General features: G+C 42.8%; 1 long non-coding RNA gene across 1 annotated transcript in view; it reads right to left on the minus strand.

Annotated features, from left to right (window-relative positions):
- Positions 1-3931: 3931 nt before the first annotated feature.
- LOC115834688 overlaps positions 3932-20188 on the minus strand; it is a 32513-nt gene continuing 16256 nt past the window's right edge. Inside the window, exons 2-3 of the long non-coding RNA XR_004029574.1 lie at positions 6017-6376; positions 3932-5802 (exon numbers count right to left, since the gene is read on the minus strand). This is a non-coding gene — a long non-coding RNA (uncharacterized LOC115834688). The remainder of the gene's footprint in view (positions 5803-6016; positions 6377-20188) is intronic.

A 20188-nucleotide genomic window follows, 5' to 3' on the forward strand; every position in this document is an offset into this window, starting at 1 on the left:
GTTCTCTGTAACTACCTGACTGTATGAAACTATCTGATAATTCTTAAGACTTTCAGCAATGAAGATACGTTGCCCATAAGAAAGATATTACTGCCTTAGTCTTAGGAAAATATGCTCTAGGAGAAATAATAAAATGACAGGCCCCCAAGTGAAGTTCTTTTTTTTTTTTTTTTTTAGACAGGCTCTCACTCTGTTGCCCAGGCTGGAATGCAGTGGCATGATCACAGCTCACCACAGCCTTGAACTCCTGAACTCCTGGGCTCAAGTGATCCTCCTATCTCAGCCTCCCAAGTAGCTAGGACTACAGGTATGCACCACCGTGCCCAGATAATATTTTGTTTTTTTCTGTTGCTGTTGTTGTTTTGTAGAGACAGGGTCTCTCTTAGTTGCCCAGGCTGGTCTTGAACTCCTGGCTTCAAGGGATCCTCCCACTCTGCCTCCCAAAGTGTTGGGATTACAGGCATGAGCTTCTTGACTCAGTAAGAGGAAGTTCTTACGCCCTCAAGTGGTAGCAGAAGTGATAGCAAAGCAGACAGCTGGGCTTGGAATGGGGTCTCACAGCCATTCCCTAACAAAAGTGAGAGATCTCAGGCAGATCACTTCCCTAACCTTACCTAAGTGTCAAGACATTTACTGAGATGAGGAGTTGCACTAAACATGGAGTAGGGCCCATTCCAGCTCTGAACACTTAGCTATGTCTAAATCACACTACTAGAGGAGCAGCAGCTGCCTCGTGGACAGAAGTCTTCAGCCACTGCCACTCCATCAGGTTCCCCCACAGGGTTAGGTACCATTTCACAACACTTCAGGTTCTGCCCAAAGGGCTTCTTCCTCTTTGTGCCACAAAAGCCACTCTACTGAATGTTCAACCTGTATCTCGAGTCAGGTCTAATCAGATTTCCTTTTGTGTGTATTTTCTTCTGATTTTAATGAATTCGTGGTGAAGAACTAGTCAAAATCCTCTACTGGCTCCTTCTGGAACAGGTGTTTGGTGGCAGAGGTCATCATGTGGCATCCTTTGGCGTGTCCCTTCTGGTTGTTCCATTTGAGTTGGAAGGTGGCTACAGAGACTTAGAAAAAGAGGTTGTTCCATTTGAGTTGGAAGGTAGCTACAGAGACTTAGCAAAAGACAAAGTCAGGATATAAGACAATCTTCTATATAGTTGCCAAAAGACGGGCTAGGTGGTGAAAACATAAAACACACAGGGTTTGTAAGTTGGCCTTAAACTCAAGCTGTAGTCCTTTTGGTCCACACACCAGCCACTGAGTTTATGGAAGCCCACTAAGTATCAAAGCAGTGCCCCAGCTGACAAGCAGTGTTGTCATTTCCACTTTCTTGGGCTAGGGTCATCAAGATTACTGCAATCTAATTATGAGTCTTCTTTTCAGCCTTTTCTACTTCACACACTACACAAAAAGGCCACTCCCTGAGCATGCTTTATCATTTCTCATTTTCACCCTTTTTCTCAAATTCCAAATCTCTGGACTGTTTCTCCTTTACTCTATATTTGGAGTCCTTTGCACCTTTCTAAATTCAGACCCTGACCCCCACCCTAGCACACTTACCCCAAACCTCACTGGCTGAAGGGTTTCCTTGCCCACCAAGCTTCGAGACATTTATCCCCTTTAGGACTCCACAGCATAGACAAACCTTCATAGCCCTGCTTCCACCATCTTGAATATTACTTAATGATTCCTCTCTCTCTGCTAATCTCACCAGATTACAAGTGCCTTAAAGGCAGGATATACATCTTGTACTTCACAGTCCCTCCCACAGCAATTGGTCCACACCTCAATAATACTCCTTTAATATTATTACTGAATAAGAAGTGTTTCAACAGGAGACACCTCTCATAGGTCACAATGGACATGAATAACATGTCCATTTCTTCAACTCTAGGATCATTTTTACTCAACAAAACTTGTCACTCAAGTTTAATGACCTTCACTACCAGAAGCCCAGAGTTCTAGAGTTAACCGCATCCTACTTGATCCTGGTGTGGTATTGGCCAACAAAGAGGCAGCAGGACAAAGAACACACAATGGAGCTTGGTGCTCAACAACCTGGGATCTGGGGCCAGACTCCACTTTGAAACTTTGGGCAAGTTATTTCACCTGTTTCGGCTTCCATTTCTTCCTCTGTAAAATTATTCTGTCTCCCCAAAAATAACTCTTTGGTGGACCTTAACGTCTTTTATTACTCCATTACATTTTAAATTCTTCCTTCAAGAGAGAGCTCTGCACAGGACTTTGAATGACAATCGAAGAGATGGATCCAAGCCTCAGTTGGGCTGATGAGACAACTTTCTTGGCCTCCCCATTTGCAAGCTCTGTATGAATGGTTTTTGTTGTTTGGCATAATAAAAATACTTCTAATAACAAATATGAGGCGCTTGCAGGAAATTAAGAGTGTGATGGTTGAAGAGGTTGAAGATAGCTTTTCTTTCACCAAATGTTTCTGGTCAGCTTCTGCTCACTCCATGGGGAGGAAGAGGGGTACACAGGCTACTACTCCTGAGAGAAACCTATCTCTTGATCATCAGTGGGGGTTGAGATTTATGCATTTGAGTATCTTTTTTCTCATGAGGCTTTCACATTGTACAACTCTTTTTTTTTTTTTTTTTGAGAGACGGAATTTCACTCTCCTTGCCCAGGCTGGAGTGCAATGGCGCGATCTCAGCTCACCACAACCTCTGCCTCCTGGTTTCAAGCTATTATCCTGCCTTGGCCTCCCAATAGCTAGGATTACAGGAATGCACCACCATGCCTGGCTAATTTTGTATTTTTAGTTGAGATGGGGTTTCTCCATGTTGGTCAGGCTGAACAACTCTTTTCTCCCAGGCCTAAGAGTTATATACTGAATGACCTTCCCCCAGGGCCTGTGAGCTGCCCTGCACTCTTGGTACTCAGTCAGAGAGCCAGGAGGCTGCTGAAGTCTGCGACCAGCCTGTCTGCTGGCTGGAGCCCTGTCACCAAGGGCCACTTTGACTGACTTCCACAACCGTGTAAGGCAAGAGGAATGACAGAATAGCTGTGCACTCAAAAATCACAGTGTTTGTCTGAGTCTTAAGAACCATTTGCTACCATAATGATCACCCAGTTATTTGTTCAACTGTCCTAGGGAGAAGCTTATATTTGGGAGATTGGGGAGAAGGAAAGAGTGAGAGAGGGAGAGATTCTCTTTCACACACACACACAAAGTGAGAGAGGAGACAGTGAAAGAGGAAAGAGAAAAAAAGGGAGAAAGAGATGAGAATTTGAACAACTAGAGTGGAGATTAAACAGAATTCACCCTCAGAAGCCTCACACACCGGTGACAAGCCATGCCGGGACCATCGTGTGGAAGGGCTTTGATGGCTTTATCCTCCAGCCTGAGAGCAGAGCTAGAGCTGCAGGGCCGGGTGTGCAGCAGCTGCACTCTGCCTCTACCTGCTGCAACCGAGATTTGTCCTTAAAGTGCCCGCGAGGCGACGTTTTCATGAGCTATCTCGGCAATTGATAAGTTGTTGGTTGGGAAGTGGAGACACTCACAGGTTCAGACCTGAAGCCTGGTCCTTAAAATGAATTGGAAGCATCTGGCTGTTTTGCTGTCTGTAGGTAATGATGCAGCCGCATCACACACCCAGATGTGATTCTACATTTCTGCAGCTGTTCTGGTGGGAGTTTCAACACCCAAAACATCTGCTGCTGGGACTCTGTGGTACAATTCTCACTCCATCTCTCCGGATTCTTATTCTTTTCCCAGAAAATGTACTTTCTTTCCGCTCAGTATTTTTTCTGTTTTTCAGAGGAGTTATTCCCAGCAAAGGGATACCCACCAAATTCTATTTCACGTGGAAGAGAAATTCATATCATCTTCAAAATTCACAGGCAAACTGAGGGGGTATGATGCTAATTCATTTTATGAGGTTTGATGAGATAGAACATTAGAACCAGGCAAAGAATTCATAGTTTATTGCACATTTAGAAGAAATGGCTTTAATAAAGTCACTTCCGTATGTTAAACAAAATAGGCATCATGTTTAACATTAACTTCTGTATGTTAAACATAAACAGAACATCTTTAAATTAAAAAATGTTTATCTCCGGGATATCTGTCAGCATCATCAAACTGCATACATAAAGCTCTCTCAGTACTGCATATTTAGTCAATAAAATACGCTCGTAAAGCATGAATTCCTCAAACATTTTAGGTGATAATATAAAGTCACATAATAGCTTTAAAGATCAACAAGAAATATCAAGAGTCATAAAATATTTATCCGCTTTGACCCTGTAATTTCTAGGAATTTATCCTAAAGAAATTATCTTATATATAGAAAAGGCTTATTTATAAAGATACTTATCATGGGATTAATTACAGTGAAAAATGGATTTGCTCTATTGTCCCAAAATACAGAAATAGTAATACAGTGTCTCTACTTCCATAGGACACATGGAAAGTCAATAAGAGGGACTGAATTGTTCCAGCTGTTTGGGCAGCAATTAAAAAGATATTTAGGAAGCTAATCATAACATGGAGAAATACTTCTGACATAGATTAAGTGAAAAAGCAACATGTAAAGTTGTTGGTACATTATGCTTAGAATCATATCAAAACTCAGTATTTGAAAATGACCCAAAGTAATTGCTCCAAAACAATCATTGTGTTTGAGCAGAAGAATTATGAGCAATTTTCTCCTTTATTTTCGTAATTATTTATGAAATGGTTATATTGCTTGAATCAATACAAAGACAAAGCAAAGTGAGTTCTTACAGTATGGCCAAGACACAGAATCTGCCAAGGCAAGGGAGTCTGGAAAAAAAGCAAGACCACTTAAATCTGAGCCATGTCTTCAAACACAATCTAGAGCAAGCTGACTTCAGACAGAAGCCCGTTTCCCCACTACAACCGCAGCTGCCTATTTTCTCCAGCATTTTAAGGAACCCAAAGTGAAATTAACCCAAGATTCTGACTTTCACCTGACAGAGCTGGAAATACAGTGACCAACTATGAGAAAACCAACCCAGCTTCAGATGAAGGCTCAAGAATAACTACATATGGGGAAACTTATTTTCCTTCATTTCAGTGATCAAAAAAACTTGGAACGCAGTTCCTCTCTTTGGTTCCACCAAGTAACTTTTCCAAGCTCACAAAACTTGGGAAGGGTGAATATAGTACTTGTGTCTCACCGCACCCAAATGCCTTTGCCAACTTCTATTAAACTTGGAGGGGAAAACAGACAAGTGAATATTGCTTCGGGCTGACATTTTTTTAAACACTCCTCTCAAATTTTAAAATAATACAATTGATTTTTTTAATATCCAAAAATAGACCGCTATTTCGTAGAATTTTGGAGGACAGTTTTCCTTTAGAAGTGAAAAGGGATGATTGAATGATAGGAAACTGATTAATCTCAGGATTTCACAAGGAAATGCCGACCCAGCATCGGGCCCTCACACACACCATTATAATTCTTTGATTTCCTGTCACTGCAGACAGTTTAAAAAGTGAAAGTAAATAGGAGACATGGAAAATCAATGTGAGGTGCTGAATTGTTCCAGCTGCTGCAGCTCTGTTAATTACATCATATTTTTATGGAGACACTCGGCTCAGACGTGCCAAGTGACCGCATCTGGAAGCATCGCCTGCCATCCTGTTGGGGGAAACTCTTCTCCCCAGGCATCTCAGTTAACTGCAAAAGGACAAGCTACCCAGGAAAGCAGCTTGTACAGCCCAACTCTCTGAGGCAAAATACGGATGATCAGCTTGTCTCCCGTTACCATAGCGATGAGGTGCTGGGCACTGGAGAGGGGCCACACCTGTGCAGGAAGTGGGTTAGTCGGCACACCTAAGGAAAATGAAAGTCTATTCTACTCGGATGGCCAGGCCTGGGTGGGCTAAGTGGGAGAGAGCCGAGAAGAGACCGCAGGGAGCAGGCAGAGAGGAACAGTGAGAGCAAAAGGACGGGGCTTAAAGTGCCAGGCCCGGGGGAGCCACAGTGGGCTTCTAAGACAAAGTCCTTTGAGCACCTACCTCCTTGCCAGGACAGTAAAATGAAGCTCTCGGCACTAGCACAGACTTCGCAGACTGTTTCAATAAAGGCTGTTCTTCATTTCCTTGTAATTTACATGCTTCTGAAGTGCTTCCTAGTTTCTCTTCCTCCTCTCCATCTCATTTCCTTGCCTTTTTCTTTCCTCGCATTCTTCCAGAAGTTTCCAAGGCCCCACTTTCTTTCCAGCTTTATGGGTGCTAGGGCCAGCTTCTTCATCCAGGCATCTCTATCTCAGCACAATTCATTCTCCTTTTCTCTCTTTGTTTTTCTCTCTGCAGCACCTCCTTCCTTCATCTATTTCTGGCTATTTTTTTTCTCATTGTAGCTTCTTGCACAAGTAGCTAGATGAAAGAAAAATCCAGTGTTACCAAAGATGCTCTGAGACATTCCTTAATGTCCAGTCCCTGCTGCCCACCTTATCCTTAGTGATGGGGTCTTAGGTGCAGTCTTGGCCCAAGCCTCTGATTTTCCAAATCCTGCATTCCTCAGAAAGCATCTAAGGGCTCTATACATATTTTGTTTTAATTTCATTATTTAAATATGTATTTCGAATGTATGACACCTATCTCCTATTCTCTAACCCCCCACCTGAAAAAAAACTTACACATTTTTAGTGTAAATTAAATGTACATTATATTTAAATGTCAATGCATGAAATGCGTAGGCACATAAATTTAACACATGTGGAAGTGCATTCCATTTTTAATATAAATTCAATATAAATTGTATGTTTTTAAAACTTACAACCTTTAGCACATTGTGACTTGTGCCTATCAAGTAAATCGTTTTGTACATATCTGGGAAGAAAGGTTCTTATAGTTTCTAAGAACTGTCTCCTTGACTAGGAATGTGGTACGGCTGCACTGATATTTGGATAAATTCTGGCCTGTGCCTGGCGGTTCAAGTAAAATTGCCTAAAAGCACACCTTACAGCACATGAGTGAAGGGCTTGATCCAATGCCAGCAAGGGTTCCTGCCTTTGCTTGGGGCTTTCTTTTCCTGTAGGGTAATCGCATTCGTGCAATAGTAAGCTAGGTTGTACCATGTCAGAGATTATTTAAACTCTTGTTTCAATGTCCTGGTTGCTTTCTGCAGTGACCTTTCAATGAGAGGAATTTGAACATTTACTAAATATCATGAGTGATCCAACCTTAAAATATAAATTTCCTGTTACTCCTCATCCAAGAGTCCAGGTCATTTTGTCTAAAAGAATCTCCTAAAATTGCAAAGCCAGCTGCCAACAAACTTGTAATCTACAGCATTTATCTGAGCAAATTTGCTGATTCCAGATGATCTAAGGCTGAACTGTTATCTGTAGCCACCAATTTCTAATTTTTGTGTTCATTCCAACAGCTTCATCTATATAATTTATCATTACAAAGATAATTGTTATATATTTGAAATAAAATGTATATTAATACATTATTTAATTGGCTTTATCAACTGGAATTTCCACTTAGATTTCATTTGAAAAGAAATGCTTTGCCACCAAAAAAAAAAAAAAAAAAAGTTGAGAACCACTGGCTTCACCACTGTCCCCCGGCCCCCTCCTCCTCTCCATCTCCCCCACTTCTGCTTTTGGCCCCAGGGGACCCATTGCCTATATTCTGCCTCCCCACCAACTGTCCTTGCTCTTCCAGGCTGTCCTCTGCTCATTTGCCTCCTCCTTTCCAACTTGATCCATGAATCTTTCCATAGAAGTCTGGCCATCATCTCTAAGCTGTCTGCTCTAGTGTGATAAACAGACTCACACTAAGGGAGTCATTTCTAAAAATGATTTGAGGGGTTACCACTGCATGGTGGGAGGTGGGGGTGGCAGACTGACATCTTACTCTGAACTCCTTAAGTCTTGTGAGTTGATGTAAAAAGGCGAATCACCCACAGTGAAATTTTAGGCACTTTGACATTCAGAATAATCTAACAGAGGCAACCCATGGTCCATCTCATACTCTTTCAAAGTGTTTCCCAAACTATCAACTGAGCACACTAGTATCAGAACCACCTGTGAAGTGCTTACTAAAAAGGCAGATTCCTGGTATCTAGGCTGAACTCTTTGGAGGCTAAGACCTAAAGCTGCCTTTTTAGCCAGCTCCTCAAATAACTCTGCATGTTGAAGTTCAAGGGTCCCTGCTGCCACCGTCTGCACGTGGACGTCAAAGGCAGGGGCTGAGTGGGGACGCTGCCTCTGCCTCCATGGGAAGATACAGACTAAATGGCAAGCCAGGGAAGAGAAGTACACAGCAAGTTGAGGACCACATGGAGACAGGACATAATACCTAGTGAGCATCCTGAAAAGGAAAAGAAAAATAATGCAAGTTCCCTTGTCTCCAGCTCCAAATTAATTGGTCAGCAGTGGCAGAGCAGAAACAGATGGGGGACGTCTGAACCACAAGGCAGCCCAGCTCCCAGCACATCCTGGAGGAAACAGCAGCAGGAAGGGGAGGGCCGTGCACAGCAGTGCTTGGAGGCAAAGCCACAGGCCATGGGGGCCCGGTGGAGGCACCAAGCCCTTCTCCCTCCGATCTGCCTACGTGGAAGGTGTTTGATGCTGGATGCACTGCCTTTACAGCACTTCTCCAGGGCAGGTCCAGAATTCCTGGAAGGCCCAGGCAGAAAGCACTTGAGCAGAACAAGCAGAGTCCCACTTCCTCAGGCTGTCGTTTGTACCTCTGTTCTTCCTTAATAAAAATCCACCATGCACTCCAAAAGAGTAACTAGGACACTTCGTTTTTATTCCACATGCATCTCATTTGTCTTCAGTAGGTTATTCCATAATCTCATCATTATTGCTATGGCCCTCAGAGGACAGCTGACTTGCATTAATCAGGCGAGCCCCTCATCGCTCACCAGATTCTTTACACTTTTACCATGCCCTGGGGCATCCTAACTTACTTGAAAAATTAATAAACCTCCCCCCTCTTATCTTACCTTATTAATGTCTGTCTTTGTAACCCATTATCCCCGCATATCATCAGAGATCACTGGAGGGTGCGGTGAACACCAGCTTGCTCCCCTAATTCTATTCCTGAAACTGGAACACCCCTCTCCCTGAATGGCCAGAAAGAAAATGGCCTTCGTGGGCCAGCAGGGTGTTTGTTTACCAGCTCAGATGGCACTGTGGACCACAGGCAGGAGAATTCTTAGGCTTCCACTAAAGGCTATTAAGGCCCATTAAGTTGTTCTCTCCTCCTCCACATCCCTCTCCCCCTCTCTTGTGCACCCTAGTAAATCTGACTCATTAGCTTTAGATGTTTTGAAATAGTGGTACATTAATCACTTGTGTTTGCACACTGTTTATGTGGGTTGTTGGTCATGGTCTGTAGTTATACTGGCTGTCTCCCTTGCTTACTTAAAGGTACAATCCAGCTGAAAATAAAGATTTTTGCAGGTTTGCTCATTACACACAGTGTCGGCAGCTGGTGAGTGTCTTTTGCAATTCATCAGAGGCCTCCCAGACCACCTGCTCTCGGCATCCTGCAAACAGCTGGCTCTGGGTAAGTACCATAAGCTATTACCTTATACAACAAATAAATAAATAAAGGGATGGATGGGTAGACAAATAAATAAATAAGTTGAATTTTCAGCCCTGAATCATTGCTTCTGGAAGGAAAAAGTCCATTTTTAAAAAGGGAAAAAAATATATCTAGCCCAAACCTTTGGGGTTCCATTTATAGGAAAAAAAAAATAGGGGGGAGTTGAAGCTCCCAAAACTTTGAGTGGAAATATTTTGTCATTTGGGTCACAAGGCAGTCAAGAAAAGAACTCTATGACAGGCTGGCAATTTGGCTTGGTACAGAACATGAGAAGGGGTGGGGGATTGAGTTTAATTGCCTGCTGGATTTTTTCTTTTTTTCCAGAAAAAGCCACAGGGAGGCTTTGTGGAGCTTGAGCTAAGGCCACCAGATGTCCCAGGATTAAGAAGCCAATCCCAGTTTCCAAGGTCATCACCACTTTGGTTTTTTGTAACGTTTGCCTCAATTTTTAACCCTGAAATGACCCTCTTTGTGGCCATGCCCTACTCCAGTCCCTGAAGAAAAGCTAGAGATGGTGGGAGCAGGAGCCGAAAGCTGGGCACTGGCAAGAAGGAAGGACAAGGTTAGAGAGGAGACACGTTGCAGGTCAGCCACATTGTGGCTAACCTTGACAATACAGAAACCAAAAACCAGGTGAGCGTCTGGGAACGGGTGTCATTTTGAGAGGTTTCCAAAGTTTATCACAGACAGCCAGAAACTTCTCTGAGGTCTACTGAGAAAGTTCTTATAATTTGAAGCTGATCCTGGATCACCCAACACAACTACGATCCCCGTGAAGGAAAAAGTTATTCACGATACTTGTTAAAGAACGGCGAGGCAAACTCTATTCAAAGGGGCTACTCCAGTGGGTTTTTGTAGTAGAGAAGAGAAATTGGGCTCAACTCAGAATACAAGGAAAAGAGGGAATTTACAGGCAAGGAGGTCAAGGGGCAGGCTGGGAAGCAGTCCATGGGAAATTACTAAGAGGAAACCTCAGGGTTGGATGTGGTGGCTCACACTTGTAATCCCAGCACTTTGGGAGGCCAGGGCAGGCAGATCACTTAGGGTCAGGAGTTCGAGACAAGCCTGGCCAGCATGGCAAAACCTTGTCTCTACTAAAAATGCAAAAATTAGCCAGGTATAGCTACATGGCATGCCACTACAAGCACACGCCTCCAGACCTCGAAGGAGGAGTCAGGAGGCTGAGGCAGGAGAATCGCTTAAACCCAGGAGGTGGAGGTTGTGGTGGCGGAGGTCACGCCACCACTGCACTCCAGCTGGGGCACCAGAGCAAGACTCTGTCTCAAAAAAAAAAATAATAAAAGGGGGAAACCTCAAGGGTAAGGGGGACCCTGCCTAAACTGACCTAACAGGATTCTTGCTGACAGCAGGCCAGGGTGGCCAGACATCACCTGAGGAGCTGGTGGGTGGAGGATGAAGAACCCCATCAGATGTCAAGGGTGATCAGGTATCATAGATAGGACAGTCTGTCTAAACTGACTTAACAGGGTTCCTGCTGAAACTGGACAATGCATGGAATTCAGTGAATACGAAAGTCCAAAGGTCAGGGCCTAGTTGGATTCAGGGCCTAGTTGATTAGAGTTTAGTCCACAAGAGAATCTTTGTCATCCCCCAGAATGATTTAGTGTGGTCTCCATGAATTGATCAAAATTTGGCTGTATCTTTTTACCTTGTCCTTGTAAAACTGGAAGGGAATTCTCGCATAGGATGGGTACCTAACTGACTCACTGTTTATGAGCTTCGTCAATCAAATGCCTGAATGAAGCTCTTAGAAATTGTTATTTTTATCTTATGGCTGGTTAAAATCTGAAAAATTCTGCAGCTTTATTTTTGCCCCCTTTTTTAGTGTGTTTTTAAAGAGTGTTTATGGATTGAATTAATGTAGAAAAATGTTTTGCATTTTAACACATCGAAAAGTTGGAAAATAAAAAATCAATATTCCTAAATTTTTCTTACTTTGATTCTTCAAGAACCTTGCTATTAAGAACCTAGCTACTCTGTGAGGCTGAGGAGCAGTAGCATCAGCATCAACTGAGGGACTTGTCAGAAATACAGACTCCTAGAATCAGAATCTACATTTTAACATTTCTGATCCCCAGGTGACTTGTTTGCACATTAAAGGTTGACAAGCTTCTCACCCTCTTCTGTGCCCTTGATTCTTTTAGATCAACTGTATCTGGTGTAGATTGCTACCACCCACATCAATACTAAGGGTGATCATAAGAATTTGAATAAGCAATTGCAGATCGAGAAATTTCCTCACCAGTTCTTTGGAGAAGCAGCACAATGTGGTAGGAAAGAACGATGGAGTCAAAAATCTAGGTTGACTTTGACTCTGCAACTTAGTAGAATCCTGACTTTGGGCTGTCACTCCAGTGAGGCTTAATTCCCTCATTTGACAACAGAGAGAACAGCAACTCCGATACCTCCCTTCAAGGCAATTCCAGAAATAAAGGAGTTCCTTTATGTGGAATCATATACTAAGCTCTAAACGTGTTACACATGTGCAATTAAGTTGTAGTAGTAATAGGAGTAAGTGATAAGGGTCTTGGAGCTGGATCACTCACCAATTGCATGAGAATGGAGACCCACCCTGGTGGAAGGTGGAGAAGGGGTAGGCCCTGGCATGCTGCAGTGCTGCCACTGTTCACATTTTCCCTGATGGAAGTGGATGCAACCACTGGTGAGATATCTCTGGCCCTTGAGAAGAATGTGGGATATGTAAAATAAAAGGAATTCCTCCAGACGATTGATTGATTGAAGAGAGATTATAATCAGGACGGTCATTCAACAATTCAAGCAAACTTGTGAAAGCCAGAGGGCCTTCTGGGCAACATTTAAGGAAATGCTGATCTCAGGTAGCCAGTGGATGTACAGAGAGAATGATCAGGCTCACAGATAGCAGAGCTTCAGAGAAAGCTGAATTCTCGTCCTAGAAGGTTTCCTATGCTGAGATCAAGCTCTAATAGGGAAATCATAGGACCCTGAGATTTGGAATGGGGATATCTGAGTAACGCCATTGAGAATTTCAGCTCCCAGATTCTCCTGAGGCCTTTGGGTCTGCAAAAGAGGCCCACCCCACTTTGGTAGAAATAGTGCCCTGCAATTTGCGTTGAAGCAAGTGTCTATATTAGTGTGTCGAGTCCCCAAGACCACTCCAGATTTGATTATTTGCTAGAAGGACTCACAAGTCTCAGAATACAGTCATATTCACAGCTGGTGATTTATCGCAGCAAAGGATACAAAGCAAAATCAGCAAAGGGAAAAGGCACATGGAGTGAAATCCCAGGGAAACCAGGCATAAGCTTCCAAGAGTTCTCTCCCAGAGGAGTCACACAGGACGCACCGAATTCTCTCAGCAATGAGTTGTGACAACACTTGGAAAATGTTGCCAATCAGAGAAGCTCACTAGAGACTCAGCACCCACAGTTTTAACTGGGGGCTGATCATGTAGGCAGTCTCTACCTGGCAAGTACTAATATTCCAGACTCCCACAAATAAACCACATTGTTTTAGTATAAACCATGTTGTTTGCACAGACAATTTAGGCACAGTGAGCCACTCTTACCATTCCAGGAATGGTAGGAACCCTCCCAAAACCCAAGTTACAATACTAGTCAAAGGCTGACCTTATCAGCAGGCCTTTCAAAGAGTAACAGCCAGGCCTGCTATGTTAACTCTTTTCTACAATATCAGTTATAATTTTTAAATTTTATTTTATTATTATTATTATTATTTTTTGGAGACAGGATCTTGCTCTGTTGACCAGGCTGGAAGGCAGTGGCGCAGTCATAGCTTACTGTAACCCAAACTCCTGGGCTCAAGGTATCCTCCCACCTCAGCCTCCTGAGTAGCTGTGGGAGGTATGTGCCACCACACCTGTCTGATTTTTATTTTTATTTGTTTTGTTGTTGTTGTTGAGATGGGGTCTATATTACCCAGGCTGGTCTCTAACTCCTACCTTCAAGTGATCCTCTCACCTTGGCCTCCCAAAGAGCTGGGATTACAAGCACGAGCCACCCTACCCAGCCTTATAAATTTTATGTAACAAGTCACCCCCAGGACTTAGTGGCTTAAAACAACAAACATCTATTTGCTCACAATTCTGTGAGTTAGCATTTGTGGCTGGGATGAACTGAAATGGTCTGTCTGTGCCTTGTATGCTGTTGTGGGATTCTCTCCTGAGCTTGCAGTCAGTCAGTCATCTGACTAGGATTGAACTGTCCCCACAAATCTCCTCACACATCTGGCAGTGGGTTGGTGGGCTGTAATGCAGGACCACTAATTTCTCCTACATGTGGCCTCTCTACATGGCAAAGTTCACAGCATGGCTATTGGGCTCCATGAAGAAGACAGTAAAAGTTGCATGGCTTTTTGAGGTGTCAGTTTGTAAGTATCACAATATCACTTCCCAGTATCCTCTGTCAGTCAAAGCAAGTTACATGATCAGCCCAGGTTCAACAAGGCAGAGAGATAGACTCTACCTCTTGATGGGGGGCATGGCAAAGAGGTACAAGCGGACTTTGGTGCCACATTTTCCAAATTATCACAGTGCTTGTGCCAGTCATCAATTTATTGCCCCTCAGTCCCAATCCATCCTCCTCTGCTCTGCTTTGTGATCCTAGGGCTAGCGCTTGTAATCATTCCTTTCTTTTCTGGTGGTATAATGTCTTTATCAACAAAGGGCACTGGGATGACACTGCAAGGTCACAGCCAGAGGAAGGAGATTCTCTTACTGGTTCCATGGGGCCATTTTTCTTTGTCCTGGCTGCCAGCATATCAGCATGCAGGAGGCCTGGTAATGCTCACCTTACCAGCTCTTGTGGACCAATTCCAGCCTCCCTGCACCCTCCAGCAATTTTCTCCACCACCCAGTGGGCTGTTTCCTGCAGACCAGCTCCATCTGTGCCTTCTACTAAGTTTCTTCTTCACCAACACACTGTGCGTTCCCATGGCAACCACACCCTCTCCAAGGGAGTTTGGACCTCAGCCTCAATGGAGGAAGATGGAGAAGATATCTTTTCTAAGTTCCTGGTCTCTCCCTCAGCTCTGGCAATGGTAGCTGCTTTCCACGTGTGCTATTTTTATCTTCCTTAGACCCCTCTTTTATGCCTTTTTGTAGTTAAATATATTTTACTACTTAATACTTCTTAGGTTAAATTTTCTCTGTTCAAATTACTGTGTGATTTCTGTCTCCTGATTGGACCCTGATTGATGCCATGCCTTAAAAAATAATGTTTGCCTCCCCCTACTCCTGCAGCTCCTCTTAAGCAACAGAAAAATAACAAGGTTAAATTTCAGCACACCCTAACCAGAGATGTGCTGGGCTTGCTAAGAGGCCAGGGACTATATACCAAAGAAGCTGTAAGCTCTGGCTAATATGTGCCAGCAGAAGCTGGGAAAGTGTGCGTGAGAATAGATGCTGACAGGTGGGACTGTAGGACACAAAGTTAGACAAAGGAGAATTAATCAGTGTGGGAACATTCTCCCATGATACTCAAGTCTAGGCAAATACTCCAGAGAGAGTACTAATACACTGCAAGGATGGCTCTCAAAAGCTTGAAAAATATCATGGCCCATCCATCTGTTTGGCCCAATGAATTAGAAATACCAAAACCGATATGACAAATGGTCTGAAAGGGGCATTTAAAGCTCAGAGAAGTGGGTATGCTAAAGAGGACATACCAGTTAAGTCTAGAGAGCCCCCAACCAGCCAGAAATGTGCCAGAGGAGGGCCCCAAGGACAATCTTTTACAAAAGGGGTAAGAAATACATTCATGACAATCAAAGGTGTTGCACAAATTATCCAACTAAAAGAAATTTAGAACAGATGATCAAGAGCCTGCAAACATCTGCCTGAATAAGAAGTCATGATTGTTTAACAAGCTTCTGAACTTGAGCCAGTTCTCAGTTCGAGAATGACTGAAGAAGAAGCCAGGTCCCCATGACAAAAAACCGTGCAATACCACAGAAGTGTATTTAGTAGTAATTCTCCAAGTTCTTTCCCAAAGAGATCAACAGCCATTTCCTTAGATAACTGTCCAGTGGAAAAATGGGAACACCCAAAACTTACAAGGATTTAAGTGTAAGTTGACTTCGATTCCCAGGGACCCAAAGAATCATTATACCCCTCCATTTGAATAGAGAAATATGGGGACCAGTCATGACCCATGTCCAGTTCACTAAGGCTACACTGGGTCCATTAATCCAGCCAGTGATCATTTCCCTGTACTGTGCTCAAAACTTACAAGAATTATTGGAGCCAGGGTCTGAAATGACTGTGATATCCAGGGACACAAAGCTCCATTGTGATTCCCACTATAATAGGGTGAGGTGAAGGCTAATAATGACCCAGCTCCAACCTCCCGATGGGTCCAGTGGGTTCATGGATCCATCCAGTGAACATTTCCCTGTGCCCAAATGTGTAATTGAAATGGATACACATGATAAATGACAGAACTCTTACATCAAGTTCTTGATCTGTGGTGCAAAAGCTATTGAAGTGTGGAAAGCCAAAAGAAGCCACTGAAATGTCCCCACTGTCCCCTATCCAAGGCAATAAATAAAGACAATACTATATCCTAGGGGAAATGGCAAAATTTAGCACCCTCTTCAAAATTCTGCAGAATGCAAAACTGGTGATGGCCATGATAGCCTCATTTTATTCACCACTCTAGCCCCTACAAAAACTCTATTGATTATTCACTAGGAGGACTCACAAGACTCAGAATACAGTCACACTCACAGCTGTGATTTATTGCAGCAAAACAAAGCAAAATCAGCAAAGGGAAAAGCACATGGAGCAGAATCATGATACATGATAAACGACAGTGGACTACCACCAATGACGTGCTGGTAAACATTTAACAATGGGCTCTCCAGGGGTCAAGGGATGATTGCTATACAGCATTTGCCAATTTCCAGAGTATAATGCTCCCACTATAGGTTTAACAACCAGCTCACAAGGTTCCTGAAAATTGAACACTTGGCTCTTACAGGTTAGTATGGGCCTGCTTTAGCACCAAAACTGTCACAGCCTTAACCAAAGAGAAGTCTCAATTGCAGCTGCTATGCCAATGTGATATCTTTACCAGAACAAATGGTTTGAATGTGTCTCCTCCAAAATTCAGATATGATATTAAGAGGTGGAGACTTTAAGTGGTAATTAGGCCATGAGGGCTCTTCTTTCATGAATAGGATCAGGGCACTCATAAAAGAGGCACAGTGTTTGGCCAGTTTGCCTGTCTGCATTGTGAAGACACAGCATTCCTTCCCTCCAGAGGATGCAGCAATAAGGCACCATCTTGGAAGTAGAGAACAGCCTTTATGAGACAACTGAACCTGATAGCACCTTGACTTTGGACTTCTGAACCTCCAGTACTGTAAGAAAATAAATTTCTATTCTTTATAAATTACCTAATCTATGGTATTTTGTCTAGCACAAAACAGACTAAGAAAATTTCATCATCATAGCCATAACTATGTAGTTGGCTAACTTTTTGTTTCCATTTCCATCTGAAAGAAGAATCAGAAAGCACTTCACGTTCATATGGGATGGTTAACAATACACTATTATGGTCTTCCCACAGGGCTTCATTAACACGGAGTTAACTCTCTGTTAACTGCCCTCACAGCCTCTGTCATAAGATGGTCCAAAGGGACTTGGACATTTCACTAAACACCATATTGGTTCACAATATCAATGACATTATGCTAATTGGACTTGATTTGTAAAAAATGACAAGTGCTTTGTAGCATCTCGGTAAGAGATATGAGCTCCAAAGAGGAAAAGCCCTATGAAGATTTAGGAATCTCTTATATTAATGAAGAGTTTGTAGGGACCAAGCTGACTAGACATGTTAGATCATCCCTTCCCAAACAAAAGACAAATCATTAGATTTTAAAAGTAGCATTATGCAGGTACAATCCCAGCACTGCGACATGGACCAAAGATCCATCACAGCATCTGTGACAGGAAAAAAAAAAAAGAACACCCTGCAAAGTTGTCGACACAATATCCCACTGGAAACTGGCACTGCCTTGTCCAAGGCTGCTCTCCCCTCGACAAGGGGACACCCCAAACCAATGTTGCTGATGTACGGGCATAAAGGCGTAACCTTTGCTTCAATTTGGGACAATTCTCAAGACCCTCCACCCCCACCCCAGAAATTCCCCTGCAGAGATCTGTGGAGAATCAGCTTGGCCCTCAGTTGGAAATGCTTCGCAGATCAGCCTCCCCCTCTACCCAATGCTGTCTTCCTCACTTCTGAATAGATGCCTCTCAGGAGTATCCCCCAGTAAACAATCTGCATGCAATTCTCCATCTCAGGGTCTGTTTCCAAGGAACCCAATCTAAAACAGCATACAATGGAACTCAGTTTCACTCTCTCTTTATTTGTTTCTTTCTCTTTGTTTCTTGTTATCAGCATCACTGTTACCTGGTAAGATTTCTTCTGAAGGGAAAAAATTGCGAAGCAAAATCAGTCAATGTCTCAGTGAGCTTGAAGGGACTCCTCATTTTCATTGGCTTGTAACAAACCATTGTCTGCTAAAAACTTGAACTGAAGTTTAGACCTTTCTACCAAGTCCAGTATGTCAAATACATGTTCTTTTCACATGCTACTGGGAGTGACTTGAAGCATAATTTTAAAAACTGTTCTAAGGTCGTTTTCATCAGAAAATGAGCATAATCAATTAATCATAATTATTTGATCAACTAAATCAATCAATTAAAAAATGAACTAAATAAATCAACCTAATCAATTAATGATGTCAGCCCTGAGTAGGATGTAAGAAATACTAGTTTCCTATGTGACATATATTTGCAGAACCATTGTAGAAATTATATAAGATGAAGTACTAGGAATGGGTATGAGCAGAGGAAATTACTGGTATAAACCCCACAACTGCTACAGAATTGGGTATTCTGAGGAGAAGAATAGGCTGTTTTACTGGGAGCAGAACTTCTGGGTTAGAAGCAAGGCAAAAGAGTTCTCCTCATAAAAGAGATGACAGTGCAAGTATTTAACCCAAATAACTATTAGATTGGTGGGCACATGCCACCTTGACCCCAAGGGCACTGAACAGGTTGTTCTAGAATTCAGAGACAGCTGGGACACGAAACATAGAATTCTTCTGAGACTGTGGTAACTTAAAGAGTTCCCAAGAGCAGGAAGGCTCACAGGATTGGCTATAGAAATCACAAAGAAAGGAAAATCAGTCCTACTTGTGATCAAAAGGAATCAACTAAAAAACCAAAAGTGCTTGGGACTCCGAAAATCCAAAAAGATGACTACTACAAAATAAATGGATAAAAGTTCATAGCATTTAAGATGTAATATAAAAAAGTAGATCTTACACTAAATGTGTGTATATGTGCATGTTGGGGGAGGGGCAGGGTGGGTAATATGGTTTGGGAAATAACCTTGCAAAAGACTCTACATACCTGCAGAATCTCTATGGGAGGAAAAACCTTTGCCAGTCTTGACCTCAGATCCATTCCTCACTCCTCCTCTGCTCTGGTCTTAATATAAAGGGCTGACAACTCCAGGCTACATTTTTCCCGCCCCTGTATCTGTCAGGATTTGGTCAATGGGAGGCACTTCTGGGAGATTTCTTCCTTCTAGGAAGAAACTCAGGATTTCTTCTAGGAGAAGGAAGAAATTTAGGTATTTTGCCCCCTCTTCTGTGCCTTAGGTAGCATCTCAATAGAGACTATTTTCTCCATGGCTCCAGCTGCCACATAAAAAGTGCCTCAAGCATTCAGCTGATGCCAGCCACTGGCACCAATAACATTGTCTCCTCCCTGCCCCTGCAGCCTAAGGTGTAGGGATTTCCCATTACTGCTCCTCTGCGGGTTTCCACACTGTCCCCTGTTGGCCTTCTCAGCTCATTTCCCACTCATATAACCAATTAATAGCATTAAATTCCCTCTGTTGAAAATACTCAAATTGATAAAAAATAATAATAACGCCATTAAAAAGTGGGCAAAGGACATGAACAGACACTTCTCAAAAGATCACAAACATGCAGCCAATGTGCATATGAGAGAAAGCTCAACATCCCTGATCATTAGAGAAATGCAAGTCAAAACCACAATGAGATACCATCTCATGCCAGTCAGAATAGCGATTATTAAAAAGTCAAGAAACAACAGATGCTGGTAAGGTTGCAGAGAAAAAGGAACGCTTTTACACTGCTGGTGGGAGTGTAAGTTAGTTCAACCATTGTGGAAAACTGTGGTGATTCCTCAAAAACCTAAAAACAGAACTATCATTTAACCGATATACTAAAAAGAATATAAATAGTTCTATCATAAAGACACAGGCACACACGTGTTCATTGCAGCACTATTCACAATAGCAAAGACATAGAATCAACCTAAAAAGCATACAGAAAATGTGGTACATATACACCATAGAATACTATGCAGTCATAAAAATAACAAGATCATGTCCTTTGCAGCAACATGGATGGGGCTGGAAGCCATTATCCTTAGCAAACTAACACAGGAACAGAAAACCAAATACCATATGTCCTCACTTATAAGTAGGAGCTAAATGATGAGAACATACGAACACATAGAGGGGAACACACACGCTGGGGCTTATCAGAGAGTGG

The sequence above is a fragment of the Nomascus leucogenys genome, chromosome 4 (assembly GCF_006542625.1).
Source record: "Nomascus leucogenys isolate Asia chromosome 4, Asia_NLE_v1, whole genome shotgun sequence".
Taxonomy (NCBI): domain Eukaryota; kingdom Metazoa; phylum Chordata; class Mammalia; order Primates; family Hylobatidae; genus Nomascus; species Nomascus leucogenys.